The sequence below is a fragment of the Herpailurus yagouaroundi genome, unplaced genomic scaffold (assembly GCF_014898765.1).
Source record: "Herpailurus yagouaroundi ecotype Mexico unplaced genomic scaffold, PumYag 140, whole genome shotgun sequence".
Lineage (NCBI taxonomy): Eukaryota > Metazoa > Chordata > Mammalia > Carnivora > Felidae > Herpailurus > Herpailurus yagouaroundi.
Genome location: NW_024412395.1, coordinates 5,946,246 through 5,969,056, shown reverse-complemented (window position 1 = coordinate 5,969,056; position 22,811 = coordinate 5,946,246). Strand labels below are relative to the sequence as shown.

The 22,811-nt window shown below is 38.5% G+C and overlaps 1 protein-coding gene across 1 annotated transcript in view; it reads left to right on the top strand.

Moving 5' to 3' along the window:
- CNTNAP5 (contactin associated protein family member 5) overlaps positions 1–22,811 on the top strand; it is a 777,640-nt gene that overhangs the window by 606,255 nt on the left and 148,574 nt on the right. The window lies entirely within an intron of this gene.

Genomic DNA, 22,811 nt, shown 5'->3' with positions numbered 1-22,811 from the left:
TAGAGTAGGGAGGCTGTTACGTAACACAGGAGAGAGAGATGGTGGTCTGCATGAAGGCAGGGATCCTTTTTCTTTTTCTTTTCAAGGAAATGAATACTATTATTAATAAGGTCATTTTTTTTCTTTTTATTACACATTGTAGGGGTTTGACCTCAAATAGTTGTCAGGTCTGCTACTCAAATGCACTTGTAGCAGGACAGCTTATGAACTTCAAAAATATTTAGTCCCTGTGCAGTTTAGGGCCCAATGTAGACAGCCTTCCTTTCCTTCCCCAGCCCCTCAAGAGCCTTTGCAAATATCTCTTCCGTTTTATGCCCAGAATCCCCTGAAATGCATCAGGGCATTACATCAACTTGTACAGAATACCAAGATCGTATTTCTGTGCTAGTTTCCACGTCAAATAAAGCTGAGTTGGGTTGTCCAGACAAACTGACCAGACAGGTCACATCAGATAGTGTGCCACATAAAAATTTAATTTTGAACAAGCTACATCTCTTTTCCTTTGGTCTCACACAGAATTAAAGTCTCAAAATACAGACATTACCATCCTCTACCCCTTCTTCTGATTTCTGTTCTTGGAAATTTTGCTTCAGGAAGGCCTCACTCACCCTCGTTTTGCAGATACTCTTTGGAGTTGCAACTGGAAAACTCATGGATTTAATATTCTTAAAAATGTTGTAGATGCACATAGGTTGATACACGGGGGTATTTGATCGATAGCAAATATTAATATTTTTTTCATACACCTTGCCAAACAAAAATAGAACCTTTTTGTATTTTCTTCATTTCAAATTGAATCTGAATCTGAGCAGATGTAACAAGAAGTGCAGTCTTCATGATTTTGGGGTAATCCTCCCTAGGCATAAGGGACTAGGAAACCCCACAGAGTATTCCATAATGGAGGAAGGACGTCTAAACTTCTATTTATCATGGTTAACGCTAATATTCCCATTGTGCAGGTGAGTTTCCATTGCGAACTCCTTGGCAATATGGGCCAAAATTTTTGTCTTTGCTAGAAGTGCTGAGGCCTAGAGTCTAGCCATCCTTGATAAACCAAGAGCTTTCTCTCTGAGCACTTCCTGGCCCTGGCCCATCATTTAGCCTGCGTGAGAGGCCCACTCTGCCTTTTTCCCATGGACAAACATCTCTCTTTCTCTCACTGTTTCTGCCTCTGTCCCTCCCAAGTATCTACAGCATGTGTCCTATGGAACACTCTGTGATGGTGGAAATTATTCCACTCTGCACTGTCCAACACTGACTGCATATGGCTATTGATCACTTGAAATGTGGCTAGTGCCAATGAGGAACTGAATATTTAATTTTAATTAATTTAAATTGAAGTTTAAATAGTCTCCCATGGCTGTTAGCTACAATATTGACAACTTAAGAAAGAGAAAAGGCAGTATGGCAGTTGTTTTAAGGAGCTTGTGCTTTCTGCCTTGAGATGCAAATCACCCCCAAGACAGAGAACACGGACGCATAGTCACCTTCTTTGAACAGGGAAAGATAGATACGCAGCTTGCTGTCTCCATAAAGCATCTCTTCCATTCTTATGTGGTTTGGCTGCAGTGCCTATCTACAGGTTGGGAGTTCAGATTAATGACTGAAGCACCATTGGAAGACTCTCTTCAGGCCCTGTGCTGCACCCTCAGCCCACCCACTGAAAGCCTTGCTGGAATGACATAGAGCATCAGGACATTGAAAGGAGGTGGGCCAGGTCAGCTTTAGCATCACTTCAGTCCACAGAATCAAATGAGCAGATTGTGCAATGAAATGAAATTTCTCAGATTCCCATGGCCTGTGCCAGATGTGCCTACCTCCCAGCCTCCCTCGCTCACACACCAACCCCTCTCTGTAGCGTCTCTCACTGTGCCTCGAAACACTTGCTTACAAAGCACATACACCATCCTTTTGAGGCCTATAAGAATAGCTGGTTGAGATGGCCAAGGTAGGGTAGCTATCATTGTGATCATGCCAATAAAGTCATTTCCAAGGGGCGCCTGGTTGGCTCATTCAGTTAAGCGTCCAACTTTTGCTCAGGTCATGATCCTGTGGTTCATGAGTTCGAGGCTCGCGTTGCGCTCTAGGCTGACAGCTCAGAGCCTAGAGCCTGCCTCAGAGTCTTCCTGTCTCTCTACATCTCCTCCACTCAGGCTCTGTCTCTGTCTCTCTCTCAAAAATAAACATTTAAGTCACTTCTAGGCTCTTTAGACATCCTTCTCAATTCTTATGTTTAATTTTTCATTCTCCTTTTCTTTCTTTTTATTATTGGGATATAGCTTCATACCATCAAACTCACTATTTTAAATTGTGCAAGCTTAGAATTTTCTAGAGGTTGCATAACTACCACCACTTTTTTTAATTTTTTAATGTTTATTTTTGAGAGAGAAAGAGAGAGAGACAGAGCGTGAGCAGGGGAGTGACAGAGAGACAGGGAGACACAGAATCCCAGCAGCTCCAGTCTCTGAGCTGTCAGTCCAGAGCCCGACACAGGGCTTGAACCCACAGATCGTGAGATCATGACCTGAGCTGAAGTCGGACACTCAACTGACTGAGACACCTAGGCACCCCTATCACCATTCTTTAATACCAGGGCGACTTAATGACCCCCCCTACTCATTAGGTTCTCTCCATTCCTCTTTCTTTCCAGTCCCTCTCAACCATTAATCCCCCATCTGTATGTATTCATCCTACTGGATATTTCATATAAATAATAACGTGGGATATATTGCCTTTTGTTTATGGCTTCTTTAACTTTTTGTAATGTTTTCATGGTTCATCCACATTGTAGATATATCGATACTTCATTCCTGTTTATTGCCAAATAATATTCTACTGTATGGACATGCCACATTCATGTATCCATTCATCAGTTAATGAGCATTTGGATTATTTCCACTTTGGCACTATTACGAATAATGCTGTGATGAATAGATTTTATGTGAACGTAAGTTTTCATTTCTCTTGGGTGTATACCTAGAAGTGAAATGGCTGGATATATGGTAATCCTTTTTAAGGAATTACCGGACTATTATCCATAGGTGCTGCACCATTTTATGTTTAATCAGCAATGTTTGAATCCACATTTCAATTGGATTTGAATCCAATTTCTCCACATTCCTGCCAACAATTGGTAGTATTTATCTTATTTTATTATATCATCCCACTCAGTGAACTGATATCTCATTGTGGTTTTGATTTGCATTTTCTTAATGACCCGTGATATTCAGCATCTTTTCATGGGAAAGCATGTGATACATTTGTTTAATTGGGTTATTTTTTTTTGTATTTTTCTTTGTTGAGTTAGTGATGAGTTCTTTTTATATTCTGCTCACAGACCATTGTCAGATATATGATCTGAAAGTATTTCCTCCTGCTTTATGAGTTGTCTTCATTTTCTTGTATGATTAATTCAAGAAGATTTTCTATCCTATCCTTTCCAACATCTTATTGTGAACTTTGCAAATATACATACATATAAAAATTTAAAAATTGTATAGGGCACATTCATATGTATTACTTTGATTCTACAATTAATATTTTTAGTGCTTATTCATTTTTTTAAATATGAAATTTATTGTCAAATTGGTTTCCATACAACACCCAGTGCTCATCCTAACAGGTGCCCTCCTTAATGCCCATCACCCACTTTCCCCTCCTTCCCACCCCCATCAACCCTCAGGTTATTCTCAATCTTTAAGAGTCTCTTATGGTTTGCCTCCCTCCCTCTCTAGCCTTTTTTCCCTTCCCCTCCCCCAGGTCTTCTGTTAAGTTTCTCAGGATCCACATAAGAGTAAAAATATATGGTTTCTGTCTTTCTCTGTATGACTTATTTCACTTAGCATAACACTCTCCAGTTCCATCCACATTGCTACAAAAGGCCATATTTCATTCTTTCTCATTGCCAAGTAGTATTCCATTGTGTATGTAAACCACAATTTCTTTTTTTTTAATTTTTTTTAACGTTTATTTATTTTTGAGACAGAGACAGAGCATGAACGGGGAGGGTCAGAGAGAGGGAGACACAGAATCTGAAACAGGCTCCAGGCTCTGAGCTGTCAGCACAGAGCCCGACGCAGGGCTCAAACTCACAGACCACGAGGTCATGACCTGAGCTGAAGTCGGCCGCTCAACCGACTGAGCCACCCAGGCACCCCTGTAAACCACAGTTTCTTTATCCATTCATTCATCAGTTGATGGACATTTAGGTTCTTTCCATAATTTGGCTATTATTGAAAGTGCTGCTATAAACATTGGGGTACAAGTGCCCTTATGCATCAGCAGTCCTGTATCCCTTGGGTAAATTCCTAGCAGTGCTCTTGCTGGGTCATCGGGTAGATCCATTTTTAATTTTTTGAGGAAACTCCACAGTGTTTTCCAGAGCGACTGCACCAGTTTGCATTCCCACCAACAGTGCAAGAGGGTTCCCGTTTCTCCACATCCTCTCCAGCATTTATAGTCTCCTGATTTGTTCATTTTAGCCACTCTGACTGGCGTGAGGTGGTATCTCAGCGTGGATTTGATTTGTATTTCCCTGATGAATGGATAAAGGACCTGAATGTGAGACAGGAAACCATCAAAACCCTAGAGGAGAAAGCAGGAAAAACCTCTCTGACCTCAACCATAGCGATTTCTTACATGACACATCTTCCAAGGCAAGGGAATTAAAAGCAAAAATGAACTATTGGGACCTCATGAAGATAAAAAGCTTCTGCACTGCAAAGGACACAGTCAACAAAACTAAAAGGCAACTAACGGAATGGGAAAAGATATCTGCAAATGACATATCAGACAAAGGACTAGTATCCAAAATCTACAAAGAATTCGCCGAACTCCACACCCAAAAAACAAATAATCCAGGGAAGAAATGGGCAGAAAACATGAATAGACACTTCTCTAAAGAAGACATCCAGATGGCCAACAGGCACATGAAAATTTGCTCAATGTCACTCCTCCTCAGGGAAATACAGTTAATAATTTGCTCCTTTTCTTAATCACACATCAGTACTCTGCTGATGTTACCTTCATTTCCCTTCAGCCTCTCTGGGCATTCCTGGTGCAACCCTGCTCTTCCTTCGTAAACTTTAATACTTCTTTTTCTCAACATCTACCCAGGCATTAGACCATTCAAGACCAGGGGCAAAAGAGCCATGACATCAACAATAAAATCTAATTGTTCTGCTCCAAAATAAGGACATTGACTTTAAAAATCTGAATTGACTTTAAAGATCCTGTCAGTTGTCATAAGAATTCCATTTAGCAGGAGCACTCCCATCCTTCAGATCATTTGGAATTTAGAATTTAGAATTATGAGGCCTTCCCGCATCATAAGACCTAACGATGAGAGCCTATTAGCCCTTCCTTCCCCTTTGCCAGTGAAGGACTTCCCAGCTAGAGAGGACTGATAATGCCGCCCGCAACTCTGTGTGTACTCTAAACACTAAGGTGATCGCTTAGGGATGTGGGTTTTTTTTTTAAGTCTTTGTGAGTGGGAAGCTATCTCCTCCAGTGCCTTATTTTATGTCCCCGAATTTAATAGTGCCAATTCCATGGCTGTTGAGTTTACCTGCTTTATTTGCTCTAAAGAGAAACTTCAGCAGAATTTCAGAAGGGGCTGGAGAATTGCATGTCAAGCAGTGCCTGTCCTATATCAATTTTGCACTGCACCAGGGAAAGAGAACTGCGATGAAATTTCCCATTATGTAAAATCAGCTACTAAGAAGATGCGAGCAAAGTTAAGATGATTGGCAAAGGAATGGGATGCAACATTAAGGAGAGTTGGGGGCACGGTTAAAAGATTGATTTGCCCCTTCCCCCAGTCTCTCTTTCGGATCCTGTCATTTATTTCAGAGGCTATCAAAAAGCACTATTTTGAAACCCATCTGAGTTTTTGAGCATTACCATCTGACGTGCTTATTTCGACATATGAACATGAACAGATGTTTACATTATAATGTTAAATGTGCCAGCTGTTCTATGTCAGAATAAGCATCTATGCATTTTACTTAAAAGTGAAACAAAGTTTCTAAACCTCTTTCCTCTCAAACATCGAAATAAATGACACTTTCCTTCCTTTCTTCGTTTCGCTTCTCTTTTGAACAGCAACAACAAAAAATGTTTCTTGGAACATGTGCCATTTCTGGAGGTATCACAGATGTGTGCCCGATGGTATCAGCCGGTCAATGCCATGCTTTCAACATTCACGGGGTAAAAACCAAGTTTAAAAAATTTGTCCCAGATATTTAGGCTTGAGTGTTTAAGGCTTCATCCACAGCTGTGAAAGTCTGGTTACATCGCTGTAGGCAAATGTCCATGCACTTTGATAGCTGTCACCATTTAAACAGTCTTGCCCATCAGGTTTGCTTTTTTTTTTTTTTTTTTTTTTTTTTTTCCCTGCTTGTGATACACAAGCCAGAAGAACAGGGATTATCCCTGTTGCATTGTGTTGTAGTTCTGTATTCTATATAAAATGAAAGATTTCAGTTTGCTTTCTAAGAAATCCTCTGGAGATAACATGATTCATAGACACAGAATAGATGGCCTGAATCTAATTCAGTGGTTACAAGTGAAAGTTTTCGGGTTTTTTGTTTGTTGGTTGGTTTTTTGTTGGTTTTTTTTCCCCCTGATTTTCTCAAAGCATTAAACAAAACCTAACAAGGGAATGTTAGGGTTATCAAGTGTGAAACTCATTATATTATTCCAGGAATATGCCAGGGGCTGTATCTGTTTTAAGCCTGTCAGTTGGAAAGATAAATAGAATGTTATACAATCCTTAAATGTTTTTACACAGAATGTTTTTGGTTTTTTTATGTGACCAGGAAGTAAGTTTAAAGTATGCTTAATTGGTAGCACAGAGTACTTCTTATATGTTTAATGTTTCCTCAAACATTTTAAATGTTTGTCTGAGTGTAAACAGCAAAAATACCGGAGGAAAAATACCAGAATGTTTCCAGTTGTCTTCTGAAGTGGCTACAATACCTGAATAATCTAGCTGTCTCCCTCCCCATCCCCCTCTCAACACCTACTATCCCCTCCTTGCTTGCTCTTGCTCCCCAGTTAAACCAGCATGCTTGTTATTCCACCTTCTCTGGGCTTGACCTCTTTGTGCCAGTTGATCCCACTGCCTAGAACCTTCTCCTCCCTTCATGCAACTGCTTAGTGGTTCATTCACGTCCTTCAAGGTTGAATCAAATGCTGCTTTTGCTGTGGAATGAATATTTATGTGCCTCCAAAATTCTTACTGAACCCTAACTCTCTGATGTGATGGCATTTGGAGGTGGGGCCTTCTGGAGGTGATTAGGTCATAAGGATGCAGCAGCTCGCATGGATAGAGACTAGTGCCCTTACAAGAAGAAACAGGAGAGAGACTACCTCTCTCCTGGCCATGTGAGGACACAGCTACATACCCATCTGCTGGCTTCCCGATCTTGGATTCCAGCCTTCAGGATGGTGAGAAATGTGTGTGTGTTTCAGCCACCCACTACATAGTACTTTTGTTATAGCAGCATGAACATCAACATACTTTCTTCTAAAATGGATACCCTTGCATTTAGAACTTCCTCTGCTGCTTCTCTCCATATCCAACTCCCCTACGTGTCTTCTACTTTTGATTTTTTTGTACTTTCCACTGAATTGTATGCTATGTAATTATATCATATAATATGTGATTATACATTTTATACATTACACACACGTGTGTGTATGTATATGTATATATGCACGTATATATGTGTGTATACATATGTGTGTGTATATATACATACACATACGCACACATATATATACATCATAGAATGACATGTGTCGGGAGGGAGGGGAACTCCCCTTTCCAGAAGCTAAATTTCATTAGAAAAGGTTATGTTTGCTCTATTTAAATCTAGCGATATATCACATGTAGTTAGGACAGTGCCTGCCTTATAGGAGGCACTCTCTAAATTTTTGAGAGAATAAATGAATGGGGGGTGGCATTATATGTAATGTAATAAGAATAGAATAATATAATTTGATAAAATGATGATTCTTTAAAAATGAAGATGTACTGTATAACAAAATGAATAGCATAAAAAACTAAGTTAAGTTTCAAGATGTTCAAAAGCCTAGAAACAGACAGACTTTGTAATGAGTAAAGTAACTATTAACAAAACATGCTCTTACCGCCCTGTCATCTTTCATAATATCTTTAGTTTGAAATGGACTTTCAGTTTTGGCTCTTCCCCTCCAGATGGCTGGCTTTCCCAGGTGAAGGGAAAATCTAACAGGTCATTCTGGCCAGCTGTTGTCCCTCCCACCTGCATAACAACAGGTACTGGGCCGAGAAGACAATAGTGAATCTTTGTAGGTTTGGCCTTGAAAGTTGAGAATAGTGAAACATGGTAGTTCCAGTGCTGGGTTACTTCTCTACATCATATGAGATTTCATCACTGGTAATAAACAGACTTGACAAACATCAAGTATTCCCTTTCCAGATGTTAGAAGTAATTGTTTTTTGGTGACTTGGGGCCAATGTCGATCAGTTTAGAAAGAAAGGAAAAGATTAAAGTTTCATGTGGGTTCAACTCTTTTGCTCCTCTTAGCCACAACTGAAAGTCAATGCTAATTACTAATTTCTTGATAATTTTATTTGGGGAGAATGTACATTTATGTGAAAATATGATAATAGGTGTCTTTCTTCCCAAAGTATTATTTATCCACTGCTCATCTGTCATGCTTATTATGGCCTTTAAAGTATCCTAGAGTTGAAGAAGAAACTTATAGCCATTTAGCTACACTGAGGAGAGAGGTGGGTAGTCTCTACCCAGTGGTGATCCCAAGAGGTGACCTGGTGATGAGCACACGACTACAGAGGTGTAAGGGAAGGGGATTTGATCCCTCCAAAAATCTCCATCAAAATATGAAAAAAATTTTGGGACACTTGGGTGGCTCAGTGAGTGAAGCATCCAACTCTTGATTTTAGCTCAGGCCATGATCTCACTGTTCTGTGCTGATAGCACCAAGCCTGTCTCTCTCTCTCTCTCTCTCTCTCTCTCTCTCTCTCTCTCAAAATAAATAAACATTTTTTTAAAACAATCTGAAGTAAAGTTTCACTTTTGATATGGACAAATGCCCATTTTTTTCAAATAAGTGGGAATAAACATACTTCTAAAAAGAATTGCTCAGTTATTGAGCTGCACCGCACACTGCATATTATCTAAATAAACTCGGTGCAATAAATATAAACAAAGTATGAAGAAGAAAATCACCTACCCCATCATTCCTATCTCTCAGCCACTTAGGATACAGATAATCCAAATGAAATAAAATACTAAAATACTATCTAAATACTAAAATAAAAATCTAAAATACTTTTAGATCATGGCCAGGAATTGCTAGAACATTCAGGGATGGGAGAAGGGAGTAGATATGGAAGCAGTGGATTTTATCCTCTATTCTGCAGCGGCTCTCCCCATGACATCAAAGATGCCTAACATCTCATTTTCTATTTTTATAAAAATGAGCATCTCTTCCTTTATATTTCCAAAAAGATATATATTTAGGTAAAATATTGACCTAAAAACAATTTAATTGTAAAAGAGAAATGTCTCTCATCAGCCTCAAGTATTCTAAGTTTCGTTTCCATGCAAGAAAGATGATAAAAGATTATTATCCAAATTTGGATATCTTAAAGTATAAGTGAGGGTAAATGACTTTTCAGTTACTAATCAATGTTGGTAGGATGAAATTCAAAATAAAAATTATATCCATAATGATGTAAATAGAAACTACTCATTTTTGTAAAGGAAATTCATATGTCAAGGAACTAGTTGGACCCATATGGTATTTTGGTAGTGGTTGTTATTGTTTGGTAAATGATCTGGGTATTTACAGTTGAGCTTATAACGTTCTTTGGGTTTATAATTAATAAATTGAAAATCAAATGGACTTTCTTCTTCACATCTGTTAATGTGTGATCAACTCAGTCAAAATGAAGAAGTCACATTTTCTTTTTTTTTTCTTTTATTTTTAACCCAGTATACTTAATATATAGTGTTATATTAGTTTCAGGTGTATAATATAATAATTCAGCCATTCTGTACATTTCTTAGTGCTCATGATGACAAGTGCACTGCTTAATCCCTATCGCCTATTTCACCCACCTCCCCACTCACCTCTCCTCTGGTAACCGTCAGTTCTCTGTATTCTGGTCTTGTTGTTTGTCTCTTTCTTTAACTTGTTCATTTGTTCTGTTTCTTAAATTCCACATATGAGTGAAATCATATGGTATTTGCCTTCCTCTGACTTAACTTCACTTAGCATTACACCCTCTGGATCCAGAGTGCTATTACAAATTGCAAGAGGTCCTTATCTTTTTTATGGCTGAGTAATATTCCAGTGTGTGTGTGTGTGTGTGTGTGTGTGTGTGTGTACCACATCTTTATCCATTCATCTATTTGTGGACACTTAGGTTGCTTTCATATTTTGGGTATTGTAAATAATGCTGCAATAAACATAGGGGTGCATATATCTTTTTGAATTAGTGTTTTTGTATACTTTGGGTAAATACCCAGTAGTGGGAATTACTAGATCCTATGGTAGTGCTATTTTTAATTCAAAATGAAAAACTTTAATGATGGCACTGGTAAGTGTGGCAACAGCAGGAATGGGGACACAGTTGCAAAGTGAAACTACCTAGACACTAGCAAAAGCAGGAGTCATCATTGTTCCTGGAGCTGAAAAGGAAATCGAGCCAGAGTAGTGTAAGAGGGCTACCAGATAAAGGCTGGATTCCGTTAAGAAGCTCAACCACTGGTAGTTCTCACAATACAGAGAAGAAACCAGAAACAAATACTCTGACCTCCCTCTCCTCTCAACTTCCTGCTGCTGCTTTCACTGCCAGCAGCCATGGACACCTGGGTAGCACAGTCTGAAGAAGCAGCTCCCAAGGCCACAAAGAAGGACAAACAAAGACAGAGAATGTACCCTGGGTGTTGGAGGTCCATGGGGAATAACTAGACTGAGAAGGATGTAAGTCGTATTGGGGTTTATTGTCATGTCAGACACTGGCATGTATGTGTCTTTCCTGGAACCAGCAGTTGGAAAGTAGCTTTCTGGGATTCCATAGACTAAGGATGTTTCAAAGTGTTCTTGCAACTACCTGATTCGTAAGAATGAGTGTGGCTCTGTGTTTATGGCGGCAGCGGATTCCCACACCGTCACTTAGTGATCGTTAAAATTGGCGTTAATTGCTGAGTTCTCCAGGCCAGAATTGCTCAGCAGTTGACAATTGTGGTGAATCAGCAATTACTTATGTACAGTTTCTCTTTAATGTGGTCTTACCTGACTGCAGAGAAGCTGCAGAAATGAGTTCTTTCTGTTCCGCACCCTGGGCAGAGAGCCCAGCTTATGACATCCTTCTCTGAACATTAAATTGTAATGATAAGTTCCTCACCATGCACTGTGTTCAGTTTGACGGAGTGTGCAGCACAGTTTCTCTTGGGCAGAACTGTGAAGTGGGCATCTCTAGTATCACTTTTATTTGATATCTCTTCTGCCCCCAGGCCTTTGTAAAAGTGCTGCTTCCTTGGAAAAGTCCTATCGCAGTGATTCACACTGAGATCTGAGTAGAGTTAACAGCTTAAAGAAGTATTACCAGCTTCATGGGTGTGTGTGTGTTCATTTTAATAGAGATCACCAATGTAAGTGTCTGTGGAGGTCAAGCAGCTAACATAAATGAAAACGTTACTTCTACAAAGACTCATTTTGTATAAACAAAAATACTAAGGAAAAGCTGTCTCTTTCTAAAAAATGTGAAATTATAATTGTCATCAAGTTAAAAACATGGCGTGCATAAAAATATAGAGTGAATGCATATGGAAGGTTTTTATAAATCATTAATAAGGAAACTGGCAGGGTGGTAAAGTCAGGTCAAAGATCACATGAGAACACAGATTTACATAGTTAGTCAAGAAAACATGCTAAAATAAGTTAGCTTGTTAGACACAAAAGTGGTCAAAGTTTATAGGTCAACAAAACTATAAATTTTGGAGGTAGAAATCATTTTTATCTCTACTGGACAAAAATCCACAAGTTAACATGTATTGTGGTCTTAATCAATAGTAAAGAACAAGTCAAACAAAGATAAATCCCTTAAAGAAATAATTAATCCCCTAGATAATTAAATAATCTTTTAGAGAATTAAATTAAGTATTGGATGGGCCTGTTAAACAATGCTTCAACATGACCTTGGAAGGGTATTAGCCATCCTTCCGCCTTATTTCCAAGTTTCAAATAACTTTTCTTAACAAAGGAGCTTGCTGTCTTCTATTTTTCTTAAAACCACAAAACCACCCTGGTATTCTTTGGTTTCCCAATTTTGATAGATGTAAAAAGAAATAGTTACTTTCCTTTTAATTATTCTATAAAATTATAAAAGTAACAGAAAGTAGGTCCAGCTATCACTGTTTTACCATCCGTGGTGAATGAATAGATGGTTGCTGAAGGGCTCCCTCAGTTCCTGAAGAGGATGTGATGTGTTGGAGCTGATGGGAACAGGAATCAGAAGTCCAAGTCTATCCTTAATGGAGAAACTGGTTTGTGGGAATGCGAGCCTAGTGATGCCAGGTCTTCTGATTTTTCCAAGTGGGCCCAGAAATCTGAACTTTTCAGGGTTATATCTCTTGATTTTTAAGTGTTGGCAAATTAATTTGAAAAGTTAAAAACATGGCAGAGGTCAACAATTGCAGGCTACCTCTGCTCAGGGAGCTTCCATGTTAGAGCTTTGGTAGGGAGATTTTAGTTTATTTGATACCTTCGTACGTGAGATATGATAGAAAACCAGCGGGTTTAAACAATTTAAATTTACATCTTTCAGCCTTAAGTCTTCTCAGTTTAACAAGAAGACTTAACATTCATTATCTGTTCATCCACCCATCCATCCATCCCATTCATCCATCCATCCATCCATCCATCCCATCCCATCCCAACCCATCCCATCCTATCCCATCCATCCATCTATCCATCCCATCCCATCCCATCATATCCATCCATCCATCCACCCATCCATCCATCCATCCACCCATCCACCCATCCATCCATCCCATCCATCCATCCATCCATCCATCCCATCCATCCATCCACTCACCATTCATCTATTCATCCTTCCAGCCAGCCATTCATCCATCAAACATCTACTATATATAGATAGGCCAATTGCTGTGCTGAAACATGAAGATGAATATTATTCCATTTCTCTTTGAACCTTTGCAGCCAGATTTCCCACTTGTGCACTTTTGACCCTCAGCTGCCTCCTTCATCTATTTCAGAAGGCCTCCTCTTTTTAGCACTTCTCTGGAACTATGCTTTTCAGGTAAATTTGGGACCAGGCCCTTGTTAAAGAGAGCAAACATTTCTTAGTCGCTATTTAACCTGAGTTTTCTGTGGCATCTGAGCCTATTCTAATTTGTTTGAAAATCTTCCTTTTGGTATCCAGAAAAATGTTCTAGACTGATTTTCTTCTTGATGCTACTGCAATTGGTCTCCTAGAATATAAATCTTTCTTCCTTTCCCAAGTCCTCTGAGTTATCATCCCTTCACATTGCAATTCCCCTTTCTCCTATAAGACTCATTTGAGTGGCACTAACAGAACTGTTCCCTATCACCTTGCCCTTAACATCCAAATGATCACTGGCTCTTTGATAAATCATACCCTTAATATTCTCAAAACCACCTTCTTCTCCCCATCTCTATCTGCTTTCATTCAGGTTCGTCTCATTTTGTATTAATTATAACCTTCAAGATGCCTGTGGGCACGAGTAACAGAAAACACAGTGCCAAATGGTTTCCACAAAAAGATTTCTTAACTCATTTACAAAGAAAATTTTATATTTTGATGGTTCCAGGATTGTGTGATCCAGCATCTCATCACAGACACGTTTCTTATAATTTTTTCAATGTTTACCTCCAGCCTCATCTTCGTGATCCCCTGATGCATGTAGAAGTTCCAGCCTTTCACCAGAAAGAATAGCATCCATTAAGCAGAACAAGGCCCTCCTCGCGACCCATTTTAAGCCCCTGGCTTGATATCCTTTTACATTTTATTGGCCAGAATTGTATAATACTTCTCTGTCTAAAACAATTACGGGAAAGAAATTGAATTGCATCGATCAGTTTAAGCCAGTTGCAGTTTACTTTTCATCTGGGACCCACCTTCTTGGAGGCTTGTGTAGGATGGATACACGAACCAAATAACAGCAGGAACAATACCAATAGCTAAACTTGAACATGCCAGATGTTCTTCTAAGTGTTTGCTTGTATTACTTCATTCAATCCTCACACAACCATATTTGGTAGGTAGTATCTTCTCCATTTTTCAGAAGCGAAAACTAAATCTTAGAAACTTTAAGGGTTGGAGCACATTTGCATAGCTCTCAGGATTTATACCCAAACTGAATGATCCAGAGTTTTGCTCTTTATCCCCATATATCCCACCTAATATAGGTTGTATCAGCAGTGAGCAGAGGATCTACAGGAGGAAAAGTTGGTGCATTGGCTGCCGACAGTATTTGCTGTATTTCTGCCTCAATGACATGCTAGTTATGTATCTTATTTCCAGTATTATTTACCTCCTTGACTCCATCTCAAACCAGCTTCTGTCCTGTTATCAGCGTGTCTTCTGAAACACAGATTTGGTCATGTTGCTCTGCTGATGGACTAATTTCTCAGTGTCTCACCATTGCCTTTAGGAACAATCCCAACTTCTTTATGAGGGTACATACGGTCCACCACTGTCTGACTCCCTATCTCTTCCCTTTAGTTTTGAAAAAACTTTTCTCCTTGAAATTTGTGCTTTAACGTTTACTAATTACAGCTCATGCCATGTTCACACCATGTTCTATTACATCCCCTTGACTTTTCATATATTCTCTCTCTCCTCCGTCCTTCCTGCCTGCCTGACTGCCTGCCTGCTGGGAATATCCTTGGGCGACTCTTTTCCAAGATTAATATGTCACCTCCTTAGGCTTTTTTTCCCCTGACATCATTTCTATTCTCAGTTTGATGAGCCTCATTTTTTGTTCCCATAACACTCCATGTATTATGACATATTTTATTTGTCCTCCCATTTGTATCTTCCAGGGAAGGGTAAGTTCCTGGAGAGCAGTTACCATGCCTTACACATCTTTATATCCACAGTGCATCCTGGTGTACAGTAAATATTTTTAATATATTTTCTTTATTTTTCCAAGTTTTTATTTAAATTCTATTTAGTTAACATGCACGGTGATATTAGTTTCAGGTGCAGAATTTAGTGATTCATCACTTCCATACAATGCTCAATGCTCATCACAGCAAGTTCCCTTCTTAATCCCCATTATCTGTTTCACCCATCCCCCCATCTAGTTTCCCCTCTGGTAACCACTGGTTTGTTTTCTATAGTTAAGAGTCTGTTTCTTGGTTTTCCTCTCTTCTTTTCCCCTGTGTTCATTTGTTTTATTTCTTAAATTCCACATATGAGTGGAATCTGTTTATCTTTCTCTGACTGACTTATTTCACTTAGCATAATACTTTCTAGCCCCATCCATGTTGTTGCAAATGGCAAGATTTCATTCATTTTTATGACTAATATTCCATTGTATGTATGTATGTATACACACACACACACACACACACACACACACGCACCACATCTTTATCCATTCATCAGTCAATGCACATTTGGGCTCTTTCCATAATTTGGTTATTATTGATAGTGCTGCTATAAACATCAGGGTACACATATCCCTTCAAACCTATATTTTTTAATCTTTTGGATAAATATCTGTTATTGCAATTGCTGGATCATAAGATAGTTCAGTTTTAACTTTTTGAGGAGAAGAAGAAGAAGAAGAAGAAGAAGAAGAAGAAGAAGAAGAAGAAAAAGAAGAGAGAAAAAGGGGGGCAGAAAATTGATTTGAGGAAATAATAGCTGAAAATTTATCAACTTTGAGGAAGGAAACAGATATCCAGATCTAGGAGGCACAGAGAAATCCCACTGAACAAGTGCACAGAGCTACCCTGAAGGGGCTCAGAATGTCTTGAGTTAAGGTAGAAATTTGAATTGGTATTTATATAGTAAGAGAAATATTGCAATAGACCATTTTCTTAAAAACAGAACCCCATAGCATCTGAGTACAGTTACTTAATGTAACTCATCTTTAATAACACATGTTAATTTCCTTTATGAGTTGTTATACACCCTTGGTAAAATGCAAGGGCTCCCCATGGAATGGGAGAAGAGAGAGATTTGTTTATTATTTTACACGATTTGTTTATTATTTTACACGGTGACCCTCAATTGACTCCAGGTCATGGGCTAGGTGCCTGAGATATGAAAATTAAAGAAGTAAACCAAAATGAAACAGAAAGAAAGAAAACACAACAAAACCAAAAATCATAAGCATCGACATTGTTCTTGCAATTCACTGGGGATAAAGCAAAACAAGCAAATAAGTAGTAAAAGTAGGGTGTGTTCCCTTCTGTCAGTAACATCAACCTTGGGTGGTACAGAGGCCCAAGGAAGCATCTCTAACCACCTGGGGAATGAGGGAAGGCTGTCACACTTACCAGAGAAGTCCAGCTCAATGATCAAATGTGTCTGTGAGTTAACTGTCAAGAAGGGCATTCTGGGTGGAGGATAAGCGTGTGTATCAGCATGCCTCCCGGTGCATCACCATTTGTGTCTCCCGTGTCCCCATTGATGGCCTTAGCCCTCTGCTAAGAAACAACTCAGCCTTAGTTTTTAACTACTGTCACCTCAAGGGGTTCATATGCCCTTTGGCAACTGGCAGCTGCTGCATTAAATTTACAACCCATACAGATTTCACACTGAGTGGTTTTCTGATTGCAGCCCTTAATGTTTCATTGAGGATATTTCAAAAAGTGTTGTGAGATACTTGAGCCTTGATACCTGCAGTGACCAGTTCCAGGAGGTCCAAAACATACTGGAGTGATCATGCTAATCACTGACAATATGGAATTTATACTCATGAACTACACCAAGCAGAGAGTTGGCTACTCCAATTATGTGGAGGTTAGGGGGAGCACCGTTGGGAAGAAAATGCTAGGGCTCAATGAGTAGGTTGATGAAGTTCACCCATTTCTTTTTAGCACCTGAGATTGAGTCATCACTGGGCTTATGGCATTATTTATTCTCCATTAGGGGCAGGGCAGGCATACACTTTTCATGGTCTCTAAATTGCCTGCAATTTTGGCATGAAAATGATGGCGATGTCATGACATTTTTTTTGATACTTTAGGACATTGTATTTATACCTAAAAACAACTATTCAAATTTATTTTAGTTTAAACAATTGATATTCAGTATCTTACAGTTTAAATAGACTTTAAGAACAATTTTTAATGCTTTTAAGTTTAGATTAAAATCTTATTCCATTTGTAAACCTAAAAGATCTTAACAATCATACCTAAAAGAACTTTGAATGAAAATTGGTTCCATTTACAAATCTTGTTAAACACCTAGAAATGTTTCAATATGCAATTATGAATCTATTCAACCTAATTTCCTTGTTAACTAGAGTGAAGTCTGGTAACAATACAAGTTTTGATGTGAAACCATTCTTAATTGGTACCTTTTCTCAGCCTGGCCCCCAGTTGTCAAATGCTGGGAAGGAATAGGAATGGTTGTCACAAATAAAGCGATCGATTTTATTGACTCTTCCTCCCCCCACTCCTGCCCTCAAGGGCAACGCAAAGGAAAAGGATTTTTTTTATTTCTGTGCTTGGACATCACCTCTGGTTCTTTTCTTTACTTCATAGCAACCTGACCACATATGAGGACTGACTAGATTTTGAGTAGAAAATAAATCTTCTGGGAAAATATAATTTAAAGAAAGCTCAGATGACTATAGTGAAAACCACAACTTCAGTTTTCAGGATTGTAAGCTTTAGGTGAGATCAAGTTTCAGATGTGTTATTTCAAAGACAAAGATACTACCTTCAGGTTGGTATCTAAAATTTGCTATTATTTTTTTTTCTTTGAAGTAAGTCCAAAGTAGTCATTCGTTTAGGTAATTATAGACACAATATTGCTTGTGAATTTAAATTATATAGATATAGATATATCATAATGTGTAATAGGTATATTATATAGCATACTGTATATTATACTGTATACTATATTAAGATATATAGATGTAACTATCATGTATGTGATATGTACATTATATGTGTTATATATACTATATATATAACATGTCTAATATATTATAGACTATAGGATATATGGTTAAGTATATGGTTATATCTCTATGGGGCCATTTATATATTAAATATAAAGTTATATTTTACTAGAACCACATATACATAGATTTTTGACTCTCAAAACACATCTAAGAATCCAATCTGAAAAACAGACAATCTGGAAACACTTCACTCTGTAAAGATTCACAAAGGCATGTTCTTGACTTATAGAAATTACCTCACTGACACTTTTAACTCCAGCACATTTTGTTAGGAACTCTTAAGACACATTAAAAAAATACAAGCTCACAGAAGAGATCTAGAAAGACAGGAATATTAGAACAAGAAGACAAGAGAGTAGAAAATTGTAATAAGAGACAAAACATGTTCTTATTATTGGCCACAGAAATTCAGAGTTATGTTCAATATTTGGTCAGATACACATGGCAGCTGAACTTAGTGGGTATTTCACTGAGCAGGATGCCAACTGAGTTCCAAGCCTTCTGCCTCAACTTTTTAAGCAATTACTGTGTGTCAGGCATTGGGATAGCATGAAGGATACAAAAAAATGAGTAAGACGTTCCACATGGCTCTTCTGATATTTGGAACCTGTTACTTAGAAAACACATTTGACTGTTGAAATAAAGAATCAAAATAGCAACGTCTTGAACACAAGACACATTTATGTCTCTCACATAATGATACTTGGTTATATTCAGTCTTCTTCTTTCTCATTGCTTGGCCATTCCCAAGAGTCTGAACTTCTCTGCATCATCTTGGGTATGTCACCACCATCTCCCATGAAGGCTGTAGTACAGAAGCAAGAGCATAGTTCTTTTCTTGAGAGGACATAAGTCATTTCTACTCATATACCACTAATCAGAGCTTAGTCACATGGTTTTACCTCACTGCAAAGAAACACTGTATATTCATCCTTTATCTGGGTGACATACTTCCCTGAAAATGCCATTGTTATAGGAAAAGGAAGAATGAATATGGGGGAACAACTACCAATCTCCATTACTTTGTCTAATAGAGGAAGATGGGCATGTGAATAAATAGACAGACATATATCATGACTTCCAAGTTCCCTTCTCAATGTGTAAATCTTACAAGCTTAATTATACTCAACGTGACCTCCCATTGTAATATACCAGAACCAATCAAAACTACAAGTTTATGACTCATCCAGAATCAGTCCTTCTGAGATGTATGTTTACATAAGTCCAGTGAGCAGTTACATTTTCAAACTCAGTTGTACTTTGACTTAGCTCTTCTTTTGTTTCTTATCTTTATGGTTGCATTGAAAAAGAAAAGTCATCTGTAGTCTTCCATTTATTCTCTGTGTCTTTCTCTTGCCAATGGACATTTATTTTTTTTTAATTCTTCTCATATTCCTGTCCTGCCCCGTATACAGCCACCAGCAAAAGGGAAATGATAAAAAAAAAAAGGTGAAAAAACTTAAAATAACTCTAAATATTTAAAAACAGTTGGGTGGCTCAGTTGGTTAAGCATCCGACTTCTGCTCAAGTCATGATCTCACGGCTCCTGAGTTACAGCCCCACATCAGGCTCAGTGCTGACAGCTCAGAGCCTGGAGCCTGCTTCGGATTCTGTGCCCCGCGCCCCGTCTCTGCCCCTCCTTCATTCATACTCTGTCTCTCTTTCTCTCAAAAATAAATAAACATTAAAAAAATTACAGTAATAGGGGCGCCTGGGTTGCTCAGTTGGTTAATCATCCGACTTGGGCTCAGTCATGATCTTGCAGTTCGTGAGTTCAAGCCCCACATCAGGCTCTGTGCTGGTGCCTCGGAGCCTGGAGCCTGCTTCTCATTCTGTGTCTCCCTCTCCCTGCCCCTCCCTCACTTGCATTTTCTCTCTCTCTCTCTCTGTCTCAAAACTAAATAAATGTTAAGTTTTTTTAATTACAATAATGAAAAAACCCTGGTATATACAGTTCTTGCTCATGGTAATGATGCTGAATGATTGTAACTATATTCTACTTAAAAAAACTTGGACAGGTGAAACATTGATATAAAATATTACTATAATTATTTGTCTTAAAATTGCATGATAAAAAATCTACATCTATAACTTAGGAAATTTCTTCGCTGTCTGAAACTGCTGGACATATCAGGTGTAGCAGTAATGGTATTGGTAGAAACAAAAGCCCTCACTTACATGATACCTGTAAACTCTAAACATCTTTAATAAGCCATTGTCTTACCAATACACATTTGTTTTGTTTTTAAATTACATAGACTGTAAACAACTTAAGAGAAATGAAAAATGTTTTATTTGTCTGTATTCTGTCCATATGTAAACAGCGATAGAACACGTGCTGTGTGGATAGACCCGTGCTAGATATCAGGGATGCCTCGGCGGATAGAAAATACAAACATACACACATTACTTAGAATAGGCAACTACTAGATGAAGAGTAAATAGGTATTGATTAGCTGATAGATTTTTCTGGCATAGTACCTAGTTAGGATGAGAGGAAATAAAATTAGGCTGTTGGTCTCTTTGCAATTTCCAACAACCTGTGGATAAATACTCATCTCTTGGGAAATCATTCTGCTCTAAAATAGGGCTGGTCTGGCAAAACTTCTGTGGTTTCCGTTTAAGTGTTCCTTTGCCTAATTTCTTCCTGTTCCTCATAATCACGCCCTGCTTAAATACCCTGGGTACTTATCCCCTCAACATGATTCTAAATATCTAGATGATCATCCCCCACACTTTGTTTTCATTTGGCCAAGCTCCCACTATATAATTATTTTAATCAAGAGCACCTCTCCTTTAACCATGATAGCAAGTGATGCCATTTCCAGAGCACGGTGGAAATTAAAATGGTTAGAATCCAATTTGATTTGCTGTGTGATGGTGATTCAGAGGGGGTGGAGGAGAGGAGTGTGGGCTGTGTTTGCCACAATGAAGTTCAGAGGCTGCATGCTGCCAGATTGGCATAATTTCTACCTATGAAAGGTTTTTTTTTTTTAATTTCAGAATGGAATTCTGGAATTTCTGTTATTGAAACATGTAAGGGGTACTTGAGTAGTGTTGAATATTGTACATTGGTGTGTAGAATAATAGCTCCTGCCTAGAGACACTCAATATTTGGTTTAAATAAATGATAACACAGGGGGCACCTGGGTGGTCCAATCGGTTGAGCATCCAACTTCCTCTCAGGTCATGATCTCACTGTCTGTGAGTTCAACTCCCATGTCGGGCTCTGTGCTGACAGCTCATAGTCTGGAACCTGCTTCAGATTCTGTGTCTACCTCTCTCTCTGCCTCTCTCTCTCCCCCCCTCTGTGTCTCTCTCTCAAAATAATAAATATTAAAAAAATTTAAATAGATGACAACACAGACAGCTGTAAAATAAGCCATTGACAAAGCCCAGTGTGCATGAGATCATCTGGGGGGCTGCTAAAATGCTAAATTCTAGGGGCACCTGGGTGGCTCAGTCGGTTGAGCTTGAGGATCTGACTTCAGCTCGGGTCATGATCTTGTAGTTGATGAGTTCGAGACCTGCATCAGGCTCTGTGCTGACAGCTCAGAGCCTGGAGCCTGCTTCATATTCTGTGTCTCCCTCTCTCTTTGCCCCTCCCCTGCTCATGCTGTGTCTCTCTCTGTCTCAAAAATAAGTAAACATTAAAAAAATTTTAAATGTTAATTTCTAGGCCCTCTCTCCAGAAATTCTGATCAGTCAATGCGACATAAAGCTCTGGAATCTGCAATGTAAATGACTGAAAGACACTGTTCATGACTCAGTTACAGCTCAGACATAGATTGCAACTTTTACACAATATTGGGAAATCTGACATCAACAATATAAGCCACACAGGTTGAAGTGAACTGTAAAATGTAGGGAAAGAAGGGTGGAGTTTTCATAGGACATGCTCACCTTCAAGAGGTACTGGATTTGTTCCTCTTTAACTTCATGTTTGTTAGACTGCTGGATTCAAATGCAAATATGTTCATACAGGGTTTTACAAAAGTAAATAAGGATGGACTATTCCACAGTAAACGTTAGACATTCTTTATGGCTGTAGATACGCAGAATTCCAAATTGCTTGCCTGCTCCTGGAAGACAGTCTTGAAGAGTGGACATAGGTTTATCCACATAGATGTGACAGCCCTGATAATGTGGTGACATTGTCGTCTGTCCACGGAAGTTGTTTTAAACCTCTGCACCGAATAAATTAGAAGATGAACAGATGCAAAGAAGACAATAGTTTGATTGATCGCACCTAAATGCCCACATTTCCACTCCTGCCTCATTTATGACTAAATGAGATCAGAACATGAACACTTCAAATTAGAAAAAATATAAAAAGACAGAGTAGTTGTAAATGATTATTATTTAGTAAACATCCCCTCTGTGCCTAAGAAAACTATCCTTTTCAGATTTGGTAATAAGGGAAGATGATTTTTTTCTAGTTTCACTTTATAAGCCCACCCTTCCATGTAGGAAAAAAAGTGTAAAAATAAGCCCAACGAACTCTATTGTTTAGTAGACTCTAATATCAGTGAACTTCTGTGACCTTTGTTTTTCCTGTTTGTCTTTTTTTTTTTTTTTTTTTTTTTTTTTTTTTTTTTT